The 18,240-nt window shown below is 46.0% G+C and overlaps 1 long non-coding RNA gene across 1 annotated transcript in view; it reads left to right on the top strand.

Annotated features, from left to right (window-relative positions):
- LOC117796063 overlaps positions 1–18,037 on the top strand; it is a 119,433-nt gene extending 101,396 nt beyond the window's left edge. Inside the window, exons 2-3 of the long non-coding RNA XR_004620405.1 lie at positions 16,761–16,957; positions 17,825–18,037. This is a non-coding gene — a long non-coding RNA (uncharacterized LOC117796063). The remainder of the gene's footprint in view (positions 1–16,760; positions 16,958–17,824) is intronic.
- Positions 18,038–18,240: the final 203 nt, after the last annotated feature.

Genomic DNA, 18,240 nt, shown 5'->3' with positions numbered 1-18,240 from the left:
TTAAGATCATAATATCCAGAATTTGTAGGTGTATTAAGAGTACTTGAAAACTTTTCCATTTTCAGCCAGTCATTCATTCATTGAACAAATATTTATTGACAAATCACCTAGGGCCAGGCACTGTTGTGGTGCTGGGCACACACCTCTGGGTACGTTAACACTCCTGTGAATGAAGCACTAATCCAGGTTGGCTAACATGTTACCCTCAACCTATCTGGGGAGAATCCTGTCATGATTAATGGGGTTCTCATTTGTTTTCTTATTAGGTTTCAAGAGAATCAATGAATCTGGTGCTTGCATTTCAATTTTTGATAAATTGGGGAACAGAAGAAAGAAGGTAGCCTTAATGGGTAGGAATAAAAGCATTTATTAATATATCAATTAACATTTTAATGGATATTAATGGCTGCCATGTTAGCAACAGGAAGTTTGCAGCAGTTACTTCATGGGTAGGTTTCCACCTAAATCTTGAGGGCATGGGTTGAGCTCTATTCATCTTTCTATCTCCCTCAGAATCTAGCCTTGCACATTGTAGATGTACAATAAAATTTGCAGACTGACTGGTATGCTTCCCAATTTCACCATTTGCTCAACAAGTAATAAAGGCCAGGTACCCCTTAGAACTCTCACCTAAAGCATGGAAAGCAAATTTTTAACAAGGCAAGTTCATCTACAAGGTCAGATTTACATTTTATCTGACCTTGTTTACCTCCATTGTATCATCCTTGGGGAGTCTTTTTTTTTTCCATCTGTGGCTGATGCTATTAGCCTGATTAGGACCAATTTTTAGTTCTAGAGATGAAATCAGGAGCTGGAGCATATAAAGTGTGGGAAGCCTCCCCAAGGAGAACATGAAAGGTTATAGTTTTTCACCACTCCAGGGCAGACCACTATGTGGAGGTAGAGACGTTTTCTTATTCTGCAGCACCCTCATGGAGATTGGGTCCACTCTAGGCTGGTCAAAGGAGAACCTTCTTCCATCATGGGTCTGAGCTGGTATGGTGAGAATGGCACAGACCAGATAAGTATCTCATTCTTGCCGCCATCAGACACCTGGGGCCAGACAACAGAGGCTCAAGCCCGCCATCAGTTCTTTGCATATATGTAGGTAAGATCTAAACACTCTCACCCTTCCACCTTTGCGCCTGGGGCTAAACTCTAACTATCCTTACTACTTTGGAGATGGGGCTGTAATTCAAAGAAATAGAGTATCATCACACGGTGGTATTACAAAATCTTCTCTATGTATTCCAACCCGCCCCCCCCCCCTGCCTTATCAATGCAATGGTGCTGGAAATTTCTTTGCCAGAGAGTTAATGATAAGGCTTAAAGTGGAGGTTACTGTGGGAAAGAGAATATAATGATTTATGTTTGCACTGGGGGAGAAATGACAGGTTTGAGAGTTTTTCTTAAGGTAGGTTTTGACCCAGAGACATAGAGAGAAGTAAAGGTTGGGTGGTATAGAAGATGAGGAAGTGCCTCAGGTGGTCTTTGTTACGGAGACCTGTGCTTGCTACCAGTTGGCCCCACTGACCTCTACGGTGGCTCCATGATATGAACTTTCAGGGTATCCCCTCACCAAGGCTGAGGTGTGGCCACGGAATAGTGCAGGCATCACTGGGCACCTCTCTGACTGGGCACCACACAGGCTAATGCTAAGTTTCTGGGGCCCATATTCACTGAACCTTGGTCAACAGGGGTCCTTCAAAGAAGCGCTTTCCCTGATTACAACAGCCCGGAGGAGACAGAGCCATGGTAATGGATTTACCTAAAAGTTACTGACAGAAAAGTACTTGAAAGTATTCTGAACTAGACATGGCCCTCACTGTTGAGAAATGATGTCTGGGAATTCCCCTCTGCCTCCCCCATGCTTCCAGCCTACCATCCCCTCCAGTAATGGCCTTGTGATCTCATCCTCTGAGACAAACTCTGAAGGCATAGTGAACCTGATGTATGTAAATCTTGTGCCCGAGCCAGACTCTCCCAGAGAGGCTGCCCTGAAGAAAATCTATTGCCCTAATCAATTACCAAACTTCCAAATGAAATAGATTGTTCTCTCTTGCTGGAAGACTATCAAGCCGTCATTTTTCTTGGTAATGAGCAATAGTGCAGAGGGGGAATTGCACTTTCTCTGTGGCACTGGACGAAGGGTTCCAGTAAGCAGGCCCTGACCAGGAAAGCTGGGAGTTACCTGCCAAAATGATAGAAAGGTATCTGGAAACTTCTCTGACTCCTAAATGCACTCCAACAAATTTCCCTTGACTGTTTGATATGGATCAGGCAGTCTTCTGGGAGTGGGAGGTGTACAACTGAGAAAGGACCCTTCCTCCTGGCCTAGGAATCTCCTCATCTGGCTTTGCTTCCCTGTTCCCTAGTCCTTCCTTGCTGGCCCAGTTCACCACAATTCCTGAGCTACATCTGGTGAGGACAAGTACTCATTTGGGAGCCTCACCTCCATCATCTGCAATTAGTCTGTTGCCCAGGGATGCTCCGTGGGTGCTGGTATATAGTCTCCACACATTTATCTCCCCCCACAGAAATGTGCTCCTGTACATGCATCTGGGCTCCTGCCTCAGTTTACCTTCCCAGACTCCTAATTCCCCTGCGGCCTTGAAACAGCATCTCAAATTTTAGTCCGCTAGGCTGGGTTTTTGCTAGGCTCATTCTCTGAGAACTAAGAGCCCATTTTTCTACCTCCTTCCTAGGAGGGCCCTGCCATGAGTAGACTGATACCATAGCCTACCTGTCTTCAAATACTATGTGTCCCCTGGGTATTTCCCGCAGCTATGCTTTGCCCACCAAGGTGAACGCTCAGCTATACAGATGGAGGCCTGACCCCTGTGTGATATCATCCTACCCCTTGGATTCTATACTCTTCTTCCAAGACTGTGCTTTTTATGAGATCCATTTGGGGGTGGTACTTAACACAAATGGGAGAATTTTTACTGGGAGAATTCGGGACACTTGGATTAGGTCCCTCTTCTTTCCTACTTAGTTCCAACTGCCTTCTTCCTCAAGCTCATATCCCTGAGATCTCAGCTTGTCCCGCAAGCTGTTCCTGGGTATGGCACTTACCCACCTAAAAGACATCTAGATATTTAACAGCTAAAAATGAACCATTGTGATCAGGCAATAATAAAGGTATGTATAAAGAGCCACAGAGTGAAAACAGGGAAGGGGATTACTCATTTCACTGGAGTATGGGATGGGGCCAAGAACGTCACAAGGAAAACAGTGGAAGTGGACCTTAAAAGATGGATAATTTGGAGGACAAGGGTCTTCTAGGGAAAAGTTACCCTGAAAGGGTCCACTGTTATGGATGACAGACGTAAGTCTGAAAAAGAAGTTTTAAATGACTATATACATGCTAGAATTTCAGACCCCACTGCCCCAAATCTAGTTCCTGCCCCTGGTTGAGAAAAGTTCCTCACGTGGTAAACAATTGAGTAAGGATACCAGGCTATACATAATAAAGTGCTACTTTGAAAACAGACAGGCACCGTGGAGGTGGTCAGCACCAGGAGGTTGTCTGGCTCAGGGAAAGGCCCCTGCAAAGGCTGGGAAAGGAGCGAGGCTGCTGGCTTGGGGTGTCTCAGTCAACAGTTAAAGGGGAGTTACTACATGAGCTAGGAACAGGGACATTTTTGCTGTCTGTGAAGTCATAGAGTGTGGGTGCCTGGCTTCTTCGGCCTCTGCCCTGAAGAGGACTCTATTGGATTTTCAGGAGAGAAGGAGAAAAAAGGAAAATGAAAATAATAGGACTTGGTGTGCATGTGTGTGAATGAGTGTGGGTCCAAAGAAATGCCGAACAGTGCAGCTAGCTCTGAACGCTGGCTGGTGGAGAGGTGTCCTGAATCCAAAATGGGGTGATTGGCCTTTGCGAATGCCAGCCGGGAATGCTGCTGTGCTGTGCAAGTGGGCTGAGAACAAGCCGGTGGGCTGATACCTTTCCCAGTAAGTTTCCTCTCTGACTTCAGGGGATTGTCCAGCTGTTTGCAGAGGGGCTTTGGGGATCTCGATGCCTTTCTCTGTAAGGCAGACACCTGGGTGTGAGGAGCCGGGCTGAGTGCCTCTTTATTCTGTGGCCTTATTTGGAGGACTGGCCTGGGCCACTTCTGGAGGCTAGACCTTGACTGGCAGGCCAAGGGGAATGTGACGCTGTGACGGTCTATGAAAGAGTGGGCCAGGCTGCTCTCCAGGGAGCATGACAACCTGTTTCTTCACTCCATTGGTGGTAGGGCCCGGGGGCAAGGGGCAGCTCCCTGCCTCCACTGGTAGGAGCAGCGTGGAGAGGCCTGGGAGTGTGGGAGTGCATGGTCATGGGTCCATACTCATCTCCTTTCCTCTAAGCCTGTGCTAAGTACAGCTGGGGGCAGGGGGCGGGGTTGGCACTGGGTAAACCACTGGGATTGGGATTCAGAGTCTGACTCTACAAGCTTTGTGACCTTAAGGAATTTGCTTTATCTCACAGAGATTAATTTTTCTCCCGAAACCCAGGAATTTTGATGACTACTGTAAAATGCAGAAATGTCAGGTTTAAGCATGAGAATAGTAAATATGTGCTACTCCGTAAGAGGCCCTGAGAAATGCTCTCTTCCCATGCTCCCTCATTCTACAGTAAGAACCCTGAGGTTCAGAGAGGTTAGGCATCTCACCTAGCATCTCCCCTCAGAGATGGTGGTGAGGTGGAAGGCAGGGAAGCACATTGTGGAGGTGGTGGAGAAATGCTCTGGGCTGGCTCTGCCCCAAACTAGCTGTGGGATTTTGGAAAAGCTCATCTCTGTGGCTTCAGGTTCCCTCTCTGTTAAGTTGAGGACGGAGGAGATACTCTCCAAAGCCTCCTCCAGTCCTGCCACTGAAGGACCATTGTCCACGCCTCTGTGCAGCCAGAGGCCTGGCCCATGACCCATAATGCTTTGTATTTCAGAAGCAGCAACGATGCGGGCTCCAAGTCAGGCAGTTCTATAAAGAGAATTTATCTTAGTGGAACTTCTCAAAGGCTTTGGCCCCAACACCTCCTGTGAGCACAATCTAAGGGAGGCAGGGGTGAGGGGCCACAGAATGCAGAGTCACGGCCATTAGAGTAGCAGATTGCTGACATAATGGAACTCAGCCTTTCTGGTCTTCACTTTTCTATTCTGTCCAATTTATTTTTCCTTCCCTGTCCCCTCAGTGACCTGAAATGCAGTCTCAACCTTATCTTGGCTTTCCTGTAAATGTCTTTTCTTCTTCTTTTAACCTTGATCTCCTCCGTGCTAATAAATTAGAACTGAGCCTCACTGTGACAAGGGCAGGGGGTTTCTCCCCAAAATATAATTGTGTGCATGTAACAGAAAGAGAGAGAGAGAATGAGAGGCAGAAAGAGATAGTGAGAGAGAAAAACACAGAAAAGAAGCTCATGGAGAATCTGAGAGAGAGAGAGAGAGAGAGACAGGTCTTGACAGAAAGAGAGGGAGGGAAATAGGGGGGAGAGGACAGAGATGGACAGGCAAGGTGGGGACACTGGTCTGTCTCCTCTTTGTGTAGCTGTCTTCAAAGAGGGATGGGATGGAAACTGCCAAGTCCACAGATGAGTTGGGTGAGATGGGGAAGGTACTCCATGAAGGGGCATCTTCATTTTCAAAGATTTTTTTCAAAGAGATTTCAAGGCCATTGGCTACCCTGGGGGCTCCAGGATAGACCAGCACCCTCTACAGTCCCCAGGCTAGGGCCAACGATCCTTCACCCCACATTTTGCCTTGGAGGGACCTAAAAGCAATGATTTGGGGGATGCTGGCATTGCTACCCATGAAATCAATTCAGAGGTCCTCTCTGACCCCCAAATATCTCTACATGTTGTGATTCCATTTACATTTTTATATGTTTATGTCTGGTTTCCACAACGAGATTCTCAACTCCTTGAGGACAGGTGTTTTTGTGTGAGAATGATGCCTTGGAACTAAGCGCCCTTAATAAAGTCTTGTTGAATTACTGGGCCCGTATCTTCAGACAGCTTTCAGTGGTCCATATGAATGGATGCCGGAAGGTTTGAGGGGACTCACTAAATCAACACTGGTTATTTGTAGAGGAAAACTCTGTAGATGGTTAGGCACCCATGAGTGGTTAGGCAAGCAAAGAAACGATGAAGGGCCTGCCTTTGAGGAACTTAGGACTCTCTTCCAAAGTCTGAGAGAGAGAGAGAGAGGAGAGTCACACCGAGAACAGAGATGAAGACCAGTCTGTCAACAGTCAACGTAGGAAGACTCAGGAGGTCAGTCCCTGCTGGGAATAGATCTAGCCAAATCAGTCTTCCAGAGAGCTGTGATGCCTCTGCTGATGATGTTGGGTGATGGCGTTTCTGAAAAATGTTCCAGTCTTTCTTACCTTTCAGAAAAGCAAAGGACAGTGAATCTATTTTAAGCTTGTATTTTAGCTTCAGGGTTGTAGTTGGAAGGCCCTAGTTTGTGCAGGGATATTTGTCCCTGTGCCAGATGGCCTCAGATGGCCATGTTTTTCTAACTGATCATTCTTCTTGCCTTTTCTTACTGTTCCTATTTATTCCTGTTGTATGTGTGCTTCTGCTTTTTTATTTTATACATATTCAAGTGAGGGAGAGCTAAAGGAGGTTCTCACCATTCCTGTCAACTAGCCAACTTTTATTCATTTTTCAGGTAGCTTAAAAGTCACTTCTCCTGGAAGGATTTCCAAGCCCCCCAAACTGAGGTAGGACTCAGCTTGAGGTACCCTTCTGTGTATGTTCTTGACAAAAATACCCACCACCTTGTACACAGTTACATGCCTGATGATCGGCCTCCACCATCTGATTGCAAGCTGAGGACAGAGGCTGTGTTCACCACTGACTCTTCAATGCTTGGGCCACTGCTGGGTATATAGTGAGTGTTCAATAATTGTTTAATGCATGGATGTGTGCAAGCTGAGGGGCAGTCCGATCTTTCCCATGGAGCAAAGCACGTCCCTTGGTGCTGGGATGCTGGCAGTGGAGTAGACATTACCAAAGGCTGACTTTTGGGTGGGTGGGGATGTGGTGGTCCCATGGTCTTCCTTGCTCTACCCTGGTCCATTTCCTTATGGTCACCCACTCATCCAACCTCTGCTTGTTCCCTCCCCCTGGCTCTTGTCCCTGATGCCCTCCCTGCTCCTCTCCTTCACCAATCTGTGCTTGAGCTCAGAGACTGTCTCCTCTGTGGGGCCTTCATGGACCCTGTTGCACTTGAACTTCTCTGATCCATGATGGCTTTTTAAAAAAGTCTGCTTTTCACAGTGGGCACTAGGCTTATAATGTCATCATCCTATGTAGTTATAAACTCTCTCTTTTGCACAAAACATATAATATAAGGGTCATAGACATATTATTCTGTCCATTTCCTTCAATATACAGACCAGGATATTGAGGCCCAGGGGGCTTATATGACTTCTCTGAGGGGACACAGCAGACCAGGCCCCCTAGTTTCAAGTCTAGGGTTGATTCCAGCTCCCATCTTTAGAATTTTGTCCCTCATGTCATCCTAGCCTCGGGCTACTTTACCATATTACTACCAATTTGGTGCCTTAAAACAATAGAAAGTTTATTGTTTCACAATTCTGGAAGCTAGAAGTTCAAAGTCAAGGTATTGGCAGGGTCACACTTGCTCTGAAGTCTCCAGGAAAGGATCTTTCTTGCCTCCTCCAGCAACTGGTGGCTCCTGGCATTCCTTGGCTTGTGGTTGCGTCACTCCAATCTTAGTCTCTGTCCTCCTCTCTGTCATTTCCTTTTCTGTCTCCTGAGTCATTGGATTTAGGACCCACCCTCATCTAGATGATTTCCTCTCAGGATCCTCACCTTAATGATATCTATGGAGATCTTCATCCCCAGATGTTCACATTCTGAGGTTCTGGGGGGACATCTTTGGAGGGGGCACTAGTCAACCCACTCTGGCTCTAAATACAACAAAAACACAGTACAAGCTGCTTGCTGACTGGCAGGAGCACTGCCGAGTGTGTGACCAGGCCAGCTAGCCAGCTAGCCAGCTGGTGCGAACCTCTGTGGAGGTGACTGGGGCTTTGAGAAAGTCTGAGTGAAGGGCAGGGTCTCAGAGGCTAGTGGGAACAGGCTTGAAGGTGACTTGAGGATGGTGGCCCTGGCCAGTGTGTGAATCAGAGCAGGGGAGGGACACCTGCTGGGCCGGTGGTGGGAGAGGCCCCACCACAGTCCAGGGCTTGCACTATGCGGCTGGGGGTGGGAAGAGGGAGGCAGGTGTCCCTCCCCCAAATCTCTACTTTCCCAGGAAGGTGATTTTCTGCCCTCAGCATGGCCCTCCCCATCCCCAGTTCATCTGAGAGAACCCCAGCAGAGAGCAGACTGGGGTGAATGCAGGTGGCCCTGTCACCATGTCCCAGTGGGCTACTTGAGAAGAAAATGAGAGAGGCGGCAATGCTAGGCTTTGCGTCCCGCCTCCTGTGAAACACGTAGGCGGGTCTGTACACAAACATCGGCTCATACAAATAAACCAAACCTGGCCAAAAATAACAGAAAAGGCAACAGATGCTTCCAATTAAAATGTCAGCGTCTCCCAAGAAGCCGCATTCTCACGTGGTGTGGGTGCTCCGGGCCGAGGACTACGGGGAGGGACCGCATATGGAAATCTGTGTGCATTATACCATGTCCCAGATGCCACGGAAGACACTGGCCTGACCTTGCAATTAACACGGTGGCTGTTTCTCGGGTGTGGACGCGGACGCAGGGAAAAATCAGGAAGTTGTGAAACAGAGCGACTGTTCCCACTGTGTCCCATAGACAGTGAGGAGCCCAGGAGCATTCCCAGAGAATACTCCCCTGTGGGTTTCCTCACACCTTCATCTCCTTTCCACTTTGCCTTCATTTCCCTGTATTCTTCAACATTATCATAAAAGGAAAATCAATGCACAGGAGTAATAGGCAGTCAGTGGGGAAAGGCTGTCATAAAGGGAGATAAAGGGTCAATTCCCTTTGTTCCTTAGTGGTGAGGGTCAGAGGAGCTAGCCTGTGGAAGCAGCACACCAAATCATAGCCTCCCTGATCATGCTGGTCTCCTAAATCCTTCATAAAATGGTTCCCTTCCAATTGGCTTTACTGTTTACTGGTAGTAGTTCTTCATTCCCTTTTCCTCTCAGGGTAGCTTTGTTCTATTTTCTTTCAGTTTTCCCCAAACTCTCTTTCTAGCCACAGTTGGCTGATGACTAAGGAAAGCAAGGAAAGCTGCAAGGAAACAAATTGGTGGAGGAGCCGAAAGGAAACCAACATTGTTCTTTCCAAAATGTCACCGTCTCCTTAGACCAACAGGGAATGTGAATTTGAAATGGGGCCTTATTCTAATAAATGAATCTCCTTCTTCTCCTGATAATTTTTATTGTCATCATTGTTATCATAAAATCCACATTTTATAGCTAAAGATCCAACTAGAGTAATGTCCACAGACAGGAAGAACAATGGGGGAAATTAATGAACTGAATCCTCATTTGTGTTTCTATTGGGAAAGATGATAATTTGTTGGTTTTAATAAGCTCCCAGATTGAGTTGCTACCATAGGCCCAGTGCTGCTAGGCCTGGTACCCACTAAGTAATACAAGATGGGAAATTTAAATATTTTTATGAGAACTCAAACACATTTTCATTTCTTAATGGTCACTATTACTAGCCAGATAAGAGAAAGACCTGTCTGCATAAAACAAACAAATAATTAGTTTTGACAACAGAAGCTTAAACAGGACGTTAATTAGCAGCCATAGAGATGGGGAGGTCCTGGATGGGAACAATTACACAGACAAATCCACAGTATGGCTACAATGTGCCAGGGTCCCATCCCTCACCATATGGCTGCAGTCTGGCGAATGGCTCGTTGGCAATTCATTACCATATCACTTGGAACTCAGGAGCGAATGGTTTATGATTAGCCAATTCATTATGCTATCCTTCGTACCTCAAGGGGGCCCTGAGGGCTTGCCTCCCCCATTGTGTTATTTTAAGGACATATGACAGGGAAGGAACAGCCCTCCCTTCCCCAGCTGCCTCAAAGTACTGTTTGCTGGAAAGTTTTCTGGAATTGAGATAGAATCTTTCAAAAGAAAATAAACAAGCAAAAAATCCCCACAGCCATGAACTGTAGCCACAGCTGGAACCATTGGAACATTCCAGGAGATGAAAACAAAGATTTCCTCCTCCTTCCCTTCCATCCTATTGAGGACACACCAGCCAACCTTGTGAGTACACTTTAGCTACGCAAGAGCGTGATCAGAGGGAAATAAAGACTAAAGACCATCAGACCAGGATACAGGAAGTCATGATTCTTGAAGGGGCTCTATTACTGAGTAACTCTGGGTAAGTCAGCTTGACCCTTGCTCCTTAGCTTCAAAACCTGCAAAATGGACACAATCCCTTCTGTCTCACCCACTTCTCAGGGGTGTGGGAAGCCTTGTGAGAGAAGCCTCTTTGATGGGGAAAATTCCTCTGAATCCACAAGGCTGATTACAATGCAGCAGATAGCACGAGAGCCATCAGAGAGATTTGTTTTCAAATCGTTAGCGCAGGTGGGCAAGGAAGAAGGGGAACAGCCTCACTCATTGGATCTACTACGAATCTGCCCACCTCTGTAATTGAGCATTTTAACTAGAGTTGCCAAGAAAGAGTCCAAAGAGACTTTGTGTAAGGGAAAAAAAGTGGAAATGAGGCCCAAGGACTGAATAAAAGGAATACATCTCACAGGGAGCCTGAAAAAGTAGCAGGAATACCTGAAGAGTCAGAGAGACATTAAGAAAGGAGGGTTGCAGTGACAAACAACCCAAAATAGAAGGAACAGAGAATGGAAAGAGGACACACAAAAACCAGACACTGAGTTTGTTACATTAACATGATTTGCTAAGCACTCGGCTGGGCAGGGAAGTGTCAGGGCAGAAGGGAAGCCCCTTCAGTGAGTGCAGAGCACAGGATGGTCCCATTTGGGTTTTTGTGTATAACATGAAGATGCCCTTTGTAGAAATCCACTGTAGCCCAACCCCCACTCCTTTAAAACCAGCCTCTAAGTCATATTCCCAAGGCCGAGACAAGGGTCCCAATTTCCTGAAAACATACACAATGCTATCATGTGTTGCAAACACTATCACGCCCCTGCATCATAAATCTGACCTAAAAGAAGCATGCTTGCTACAATCAACAGTAATTACACATTTAATTAGCTCTAATTTTGTTTCCTTCTTAGAATTCCAAGGGGCTCTGGGGAAGACTTTCCATGGCCCAAGTCCCTGGTAAGAGCTGTTCAGGGAACTTGAAAATGATGCCTTCTTCTTCGTGTGACAAATGTCCTTGTAGCAAGCAGTAGAGGCACTACAAAAAGATTTTATTGACCATTCTTTAAAAAAAGAAAAAAGAAAAAACAACACAGGTCCTTCTGAGAATCTTGTGGTTTTAAGGAAGCTCTGCTCAGAAAATCCAGAGACCCAGGTCTGAGTTCTGGGCGTGACACTGATTCAGGGCACAATCCTGAACATGTCAGCCTCTTCAGGCCTCTGTCCTCTTGTCTACAAAGTGACTGTAAGGTACCTTGTATTACCTTGGGTAGATGATCTCTAAGAAAACATTTCTTAGAGCATAATCCTATAGGCCCAAATGACTGCAGAGATCCAGAGTGGTGCCTTTGCTTCAGGAATGCCAAAGAATGGATCTGGGTACTTTTCAGCTCTATCACTCTGGCGTGCCACCATTCAACACTGTTGCCATATTTATGATATATGGGGTTCCCAGTGATGCTTATCAACAACATAACCCCTAGATATGAAACTTCCTATGGGAATGGGGTGTATTTGGATGTGAACACAGGTGCTCTGCTAGGCTCTGGGGTATGAGGATGAGAAGGTGCAGGCCCTGTCCTAGAGTAGCTAACTGTTGGGCGGGGGGAGTAAGACCCACAAACAGGTCATTTCAGTATAAGATAGTATGCGAAACAAGAGACTATCACAGAATTTCTCAAAGCTTTTCCCCCAGGGCTTACTTGAATTGGAAACAACTGGGGAGTTTGTTAAAGACACATTACTGTCCCATCCCTGCCTCATGAATTGGAATCCCTAGGAGTGGAACTTGGGAATCTATTTAATAAGCCCTCTAGGACCTTTTGCCTAATGAAAAGTTTATTATGGGCAAGTTAGCTGTGGGAACTCACAGGACGATGGCACAGCATCCTGCCTTTATGGACCACTTATCTGAGCTCTGTGTTCCTCTAGGTTCTATGGGAAGTCCAATAATATATAAGACAAAAAATCCATTCCCTCTGGGATCTTATAGCCTATACTTTTCTCTAGAGCCATAAAACCAGGACACCATATCCAGGGATAAGGGGGGGAAAGCAGAGTTAGAGCTCATCCCTCATGATATTTTTGCTCTAGCCAGGTCTAATGACCTGCCAGCTTCCTCCTCCATGATTCTCCTTTTCCCAGGACAGAAGATACTAGACTTACCACAGGAAGACTTAGCTCTGCCCAAGGCTCTGAGACCCCTTCAAGCCTAGAAAGGTTTTAAACAGCTTGTAGGGGATCCCTTGTCACTGTTAGTGCTGCTCGGACCTAGTAACTCATTATCAGACCCCAGCTGCATTCTGGGCTCCTGCTTTCTACATAGCCAGTGTCCCAGGACCTCATAGCCTTTGCTCTTTTGTGTGTATGCCGGGGCTGTGGCCTTTAGCTGCAGCCCTGTGAATGGAGCCAATGCCACCTTCTCTCTACCTGAAGACAAAGCATTTTCACAAATATCACTGCATTTGAACTACACAACAACTCACACATTTCCAAGAGACATAATGTTCTGTTTATTTTATAAATAAGATTAAGGGACTTAGTTAAGTTTACAAGCTAGTAGAAGGAAGAGCCAAGTCTCAGACTGGAGTCTTCTTATTCAACTATAGTCTGTGTCTATCACATACTAATCAAAGGTCCTTTACCAAGGGGAATGTCCAGGACACGACTGGAGAGTCACTCTTTTTCTGGGTGTGTCCAGTACTTGGAAAGACCTCTGACGCCTCTGGTGAGCCAGTTTGCTGGAGTGCAAATACCCTGGCATTTGGAGTGTCTCTGTTCCTTATTCTCTGTGTGATCTTGGGCAAGTTTTAGCTTTTTTGACCCTCAGGTTCTTTGCTGGGGAAAAAGGGACAATGAACCCATACCAGAAAGTATTGTTGACTGGGCTGAATGAAATAATGCAGGTGATGTCGTTGGCTCAAAAAGCTCTGGCTTCCTTTCCATTTCCTTCTTCTTCCCCTGCACAAGCAGCCCAAGACACTCTGCTGCTCGTCACTTCTGCAAAAAGGGCCGGTTTTGTACCTCCCAGGTCCTAGAGACCGTTGAGAAATGCTTCTTGCTATTTTATCTGACTCTGACAGCAACCCGGCCTGTCCTCACCAGTTAATAGCTAGTCCTCCCTTCCCATAGCACCATGGAAATCTTGCCTCTTTCTGAAACCAGAGAGAAGCTGGTGAAAAGGCAGAGATGGATCTACCTTAAGCTTGATCGTTTGTCTGCACCTGTCCCTGAGCCCCACCACTCTGAACCTCAGCTGGGCACAGTGGAGCACAGAAGAAAGGACTGGGGACAAGGAAGGCACATAGTTCCAGCTACCATGTTCTTGGAGAGCTGGAAACCTGTGCACGCCTACAAGAGGCTATGAGCCAGGTAGAGCCAGGATTTCAGGTCAAGAAGCATTTTATTTATTTAATATAAAAATTTTTTGAGAGTGTTTTATAGCAACTCCGTGTACCAAGGAGACATGCGTGCGTGCTCTTGGGGGATTGGTTCAAATATAGGCCAAGTGGCTAGAAGGAGTGATTATTTCTATAATTGATAATCATTCTCACACGCTATATTCTTTCTCTCCACGTCCCTTTTATAAAAATAATAAGTAGCCAATTATTATCAACTTATTTGCTGCTTCTTATAATTACATTATCTATGATTAACTCACTGGAGTCTAATTTGACTGCACACTTATTTTGTAGGAATGCTCCATCGCTGGGCACGGTGGGACTCTTGTGAGCACAGCCTCACTCTGCTGGGCTCACGGAGCTCAATTAATGCACATGGAGAGGGACAAAGAAGAGGATGAGAAATGGCAGGCGCCTCAGTCTTGCTGAGTTGCAAAGTCCCTCCACATTCATTATTTCATTTGATACACATACTGGCTCTATGAGGTGGCTAGAATAGCTGTTATCTCCAGTTTACAAACTGGGAAACAGACCCAGGTCAGATCATAACATGGTGCCCAATACAGGATTCAAGCCCATGCTGACACCCTGCTAGTGCAGCTCTAAGGATATTGATTGGTGATTTTAATTGTAATCATTTCCGTAGTGCTTTGAAGTCTTCAAAATGTTTTCAAATTCCCCATCTTGTTTGACCTTTACAATAATCCTGTGCAGCAGAGAAGAAATTATAATGCCCATTTTTACAGAGGAGGTAACTTTGGTTTAGAGAGGTGACTTGTTTAGGCCTTTAAGGGATGAAAACTGGGATGAGAACTGTGGGCTCCTGCCTTCTGATAAAGCATGTGACTCCATTACTGCACCACTGGAAGCCAAGAACTTAACTAGAATATGTGATTTAAAAGCAACATGGAGGGGCGCCTGGTTGGCATAGTTGGTTAAGCATCCAGCTTCTGGTTTTGGTTCAGGTCATGATCTCAGGGCCCTGATCTCAGGGTTGTGAGATCGAGCCCCACATCAAGCACCTCCTGGGACTACGAGGAGTCTGCTTGTGCCTCTCCCTTCCCCTCTGCCCCTCCTCCAGCTCATGCTTGCTCTCTCTCTCTCTCTCTAAAATAAAGAACTAAAATCTTTTTAAAAAGAAACAAAAAATAAATAGATAAAAGCCACGTGGAACAGCCACATGACATTATCATTACATTTTGTACAAAAGGTTATTCTCTAAGAAGAGGTCCTTAATTTAGGGAGTCCATGAGCTTCTCCTGCAATGTTTACATTATGTGTGTGTGTGTGTGTGTGTCTATCTATATGCATGTATACATAAACATAACCCATATTTTATTTTATTTAAGATTTTATTTATTTATTCGACAGAGAGAGAGACATCCAGCGAGAGAGGGAACACAAGCAGGGGGAGTGGGAAAGGAAGAAGCAGGCTCCCAGCGGAGGAGCCTGATGTGGGGCTCGATTCCATAACGCTGGGATCACGCCCTGAGCCGAAGGCAGACGCTTAACCGCTGTGCCACCCAGGCTCCCCATAACCCATATTTTAAGGAGATTTTTTTTTTTAAACTTCCATCAGATTTTCGAAAGAGTGTGTTACTCCAAACATCCAGTGAGTTGGATTATTCTGGTCTCTTTTCCACCAATGGACTAAGGTGGTGGTTTGGAGGAGGTCTTGGGACTAGGAAGGAGGTGAGAAGGTTTTGGAGGAGAGTAGGGGAACAGGGTCATGCAGGCCAAAGGAGGGGACTATTTTAAGATGTTGGGTCCAGGCAATGCTTTCCCGGTGATAAATGCTGCCGAGACCAGAGGATTGGACAAACTGGCATATCTGGCAGTTAGAGAAGCTTCTGTGGAATTGTGGGACCAGAAAGCAGACGGAGAGGTGTTAAAGAAGGTGGAGATAAGGCAGGCACAGCAGTGAACACAGAAGTGCTTCTTTAAAATCTGGCAATTAAAGAAAGTGCAGAGACTGGGTGCTAGCTTGGGGGGAAAGTAGGACCAAAGAAAGTTCTCTGTCTTTTTTTATTCCCCTTAAAAATGGGAGATGATGTGTTTGTGGAGAAAGAATCTAATTGAAAGGGAGAGACCAGGTGAGAATGCAGAAGCCCTAATTAGGAGACAGGGGGAGATGAATCCTGAGCTGAGATGGAGGGTTAACTTTAGAAGAGATTCGAAACTCTCCTGAAGCAGGCGTGGTGGTGGGAGGGAGAGGTGAAGATGCAGAGAAAGTGTGAGCTTCGCGCACATTTCCTGCCAATTTCATCTACAGCACTACTTATGGCACTTACAGCGAGCAGCGCGCGACGCCATCCAGCCGGGCTGTGCCTGTCACCTCCAGGCACAAGGCCTCCTGGCTCCGGGCGGGGGGGGGGGGCTGGCAGCTTCTCACTGCCCTTCCTGCTCTGAGCCTCTGTTTCCTGGCATCTGACACTGACCCTGTCCAGGGGCTTCTCCAGCTGCTCCCTGTGGCCTCTTCTCCAGCCCCCAGCAAAAAGAATTCTCCTGGGGTGATTTCAGTAGTAAAATACAGAAATGTATTTGGGCAACGGCTTTCTTCGTTGTTGATTTATTTGATTGCTAAACCTTTTAGGAAATTTGTGCTACACAGTGTCCAGATACATCATTTTATAGCTATAAAATAGATTATATACTTGGCAATTTCTGTATAAAGCTTTTTCGCTGGACCTTGGACAGAAATGGACTCTCATATTGTTTCTAAGGTACAATCAGAGTCTTCTTATTTTTTTACTTTTAGTGTCTTTAATTAATCTATGAAAAGCACTTGGATTGGTGCTTGACACAGGGTGAGTGTTAGCTAATGCCGTCATTATCATTGCTGTTTTCATGAGCTATATGACCAGGGACAATTCAACTCTGACTTGGGCCAGCAATGTCTTCACTAATAAAAAAAGGGCAAGATATTCTCTTTTCAGAGTGTGTTCTGAAGACTTTGGGCTCCACCCCATTGTGCACCGCCATAAAATATATGAAAAATGTAATTTTATTATATTAAATAATATTATAAAATGTAATTTTATCAATTTCCTTGGGGTTTCGCAGGGTTTTCACTGGAAGAAAGAGTTCTGAAAAAAAAAATTGCGAATCACTGAGCCAGATAGTCAATGGGCCCATCTTCAAGAAAAGTACTTGAGTGCCTAAGTGAAAGATGCTGCTGACAATGGACAGAGAGATGAAGTGGTCTCAGTGGTCTCAGATGAAGTGGCTCAGCCACAAGCCAGAGAAGCTCCCTGGAACAGGTGAGTTGAAAAGTTAGAATCTGGGTGTTTCTAGCAATTGATGAGCCTGGAAGGGAAGCTGCAGTTCCTAAAGAGTGGAGAGTATGAAGCATTAAGTGCAGAACCACAGCTATGAGGGGAGAAAATGGTTAGCAGCCCAACTCAGACCTATCCCTGGGTGGTAGAAGCCAAATGGGCAGACAAGGGCTTCAGGTGTAATTATCCCAAGGAGAAGTTTGACCAAAGGGTGAAATGAGAGCAAAGCTGACCGTCTGCACCGAGGAAGCCACTTAGTCAACATGCTTTCTTGCACGGACAGGAAAGTAATGTCCAGAGGGGACAAGCTCTCATCTGGGGGTGCAAAATGAGTTACTGCTGACTGGCAGCCACCACTAGCTGTTAATCAACCAGCCTCTCCCCTTCTTCCTTAGCTTGAGAGCTCCCAACTTTTTAGCTGGGGTTAGGGATGGCCAATAAAATGTCCACGTAAGTTAAAGGACTTCCAGGAAAGAACTGATGGAAGGGTATAGGACAGACCATATGAGCCATTTTGTCCTTCCCTGCTCTTCTTGCTTCTGACCTGGATGGCTGTTAGCTATGGGGCCATCCCAGATCATGAGGTGACCTTGGAGATGGAACTCATGTAACCAGGGATGGCAGAGCAGAAAGATGGAAAGAACCTGAGTCCTGGAGACATCACACAGACACCATATTAGCCACAGACTGCCAACCTCTGAATTCTTTTATGTTGAGAGAGAGAGACTGTCCTATTGTGTTTAAGCCATTGTCATTCCAGGGCCCTATTCCTAGCCACAGAATGTTCTTGATGCCCTGACAGAGCTGGGGCTGGCAGGGCCCCCTGTGTGCCTTGACTATTTTGCTTGGCAGCACTTCTTGCCTGACCCCGCTGCTCCCGTGTGTGGAACTGTCTCGGTGTGTGTGCCTGAGCAGAAATCCAAAGCCAAAATAATCTTCAAAGCTGTCAGCTCTGTTTCCTGCAGACTCATGCTCCCCACTGCCTTCTCATTTCCACTAGAGGAAAGCGAGGCCGCTGGTGAATAATTTCTTCTTTCCTGAATTGTTTACTATGTCAAACACTCAATATCCATAGCATAGAGTGTTATAATGTTCACATCTTGCTGAATTTGTTTTAGTTTTTCTTTAATTAATGAAATAAAACACAGATTCAGTTGAACTTTCTTTGTACTGTCCTTGAGCCTATCATCCTCCTCCCTCTGAGAAACCATTTTTTCTGAACTTCATGGATCTTTCTCTGTTTTTATGCACTTACCGCACCTCTGCTT

The sequence above is a fragment of the Ailuropoda melanoleuca genome, chromosome 14 (genome assembly GCF_002007445.2).
Source record: "Ailuropoda melanoleuca isolate Jingjing chromosome 14, ASM200744v2, whole genome shotgun sequence".
Classification (NCBI taxonomy): domain Eukaryota; kingdom Metazoa; phylum Chordata; class Mammalia; order Carnivora; family Ursidae; genus Ailuropoda; species Ailuropoda melanoleuca.
This window is presented reverse-complemented; position numbering and strand designations above follow the sequence as displayed.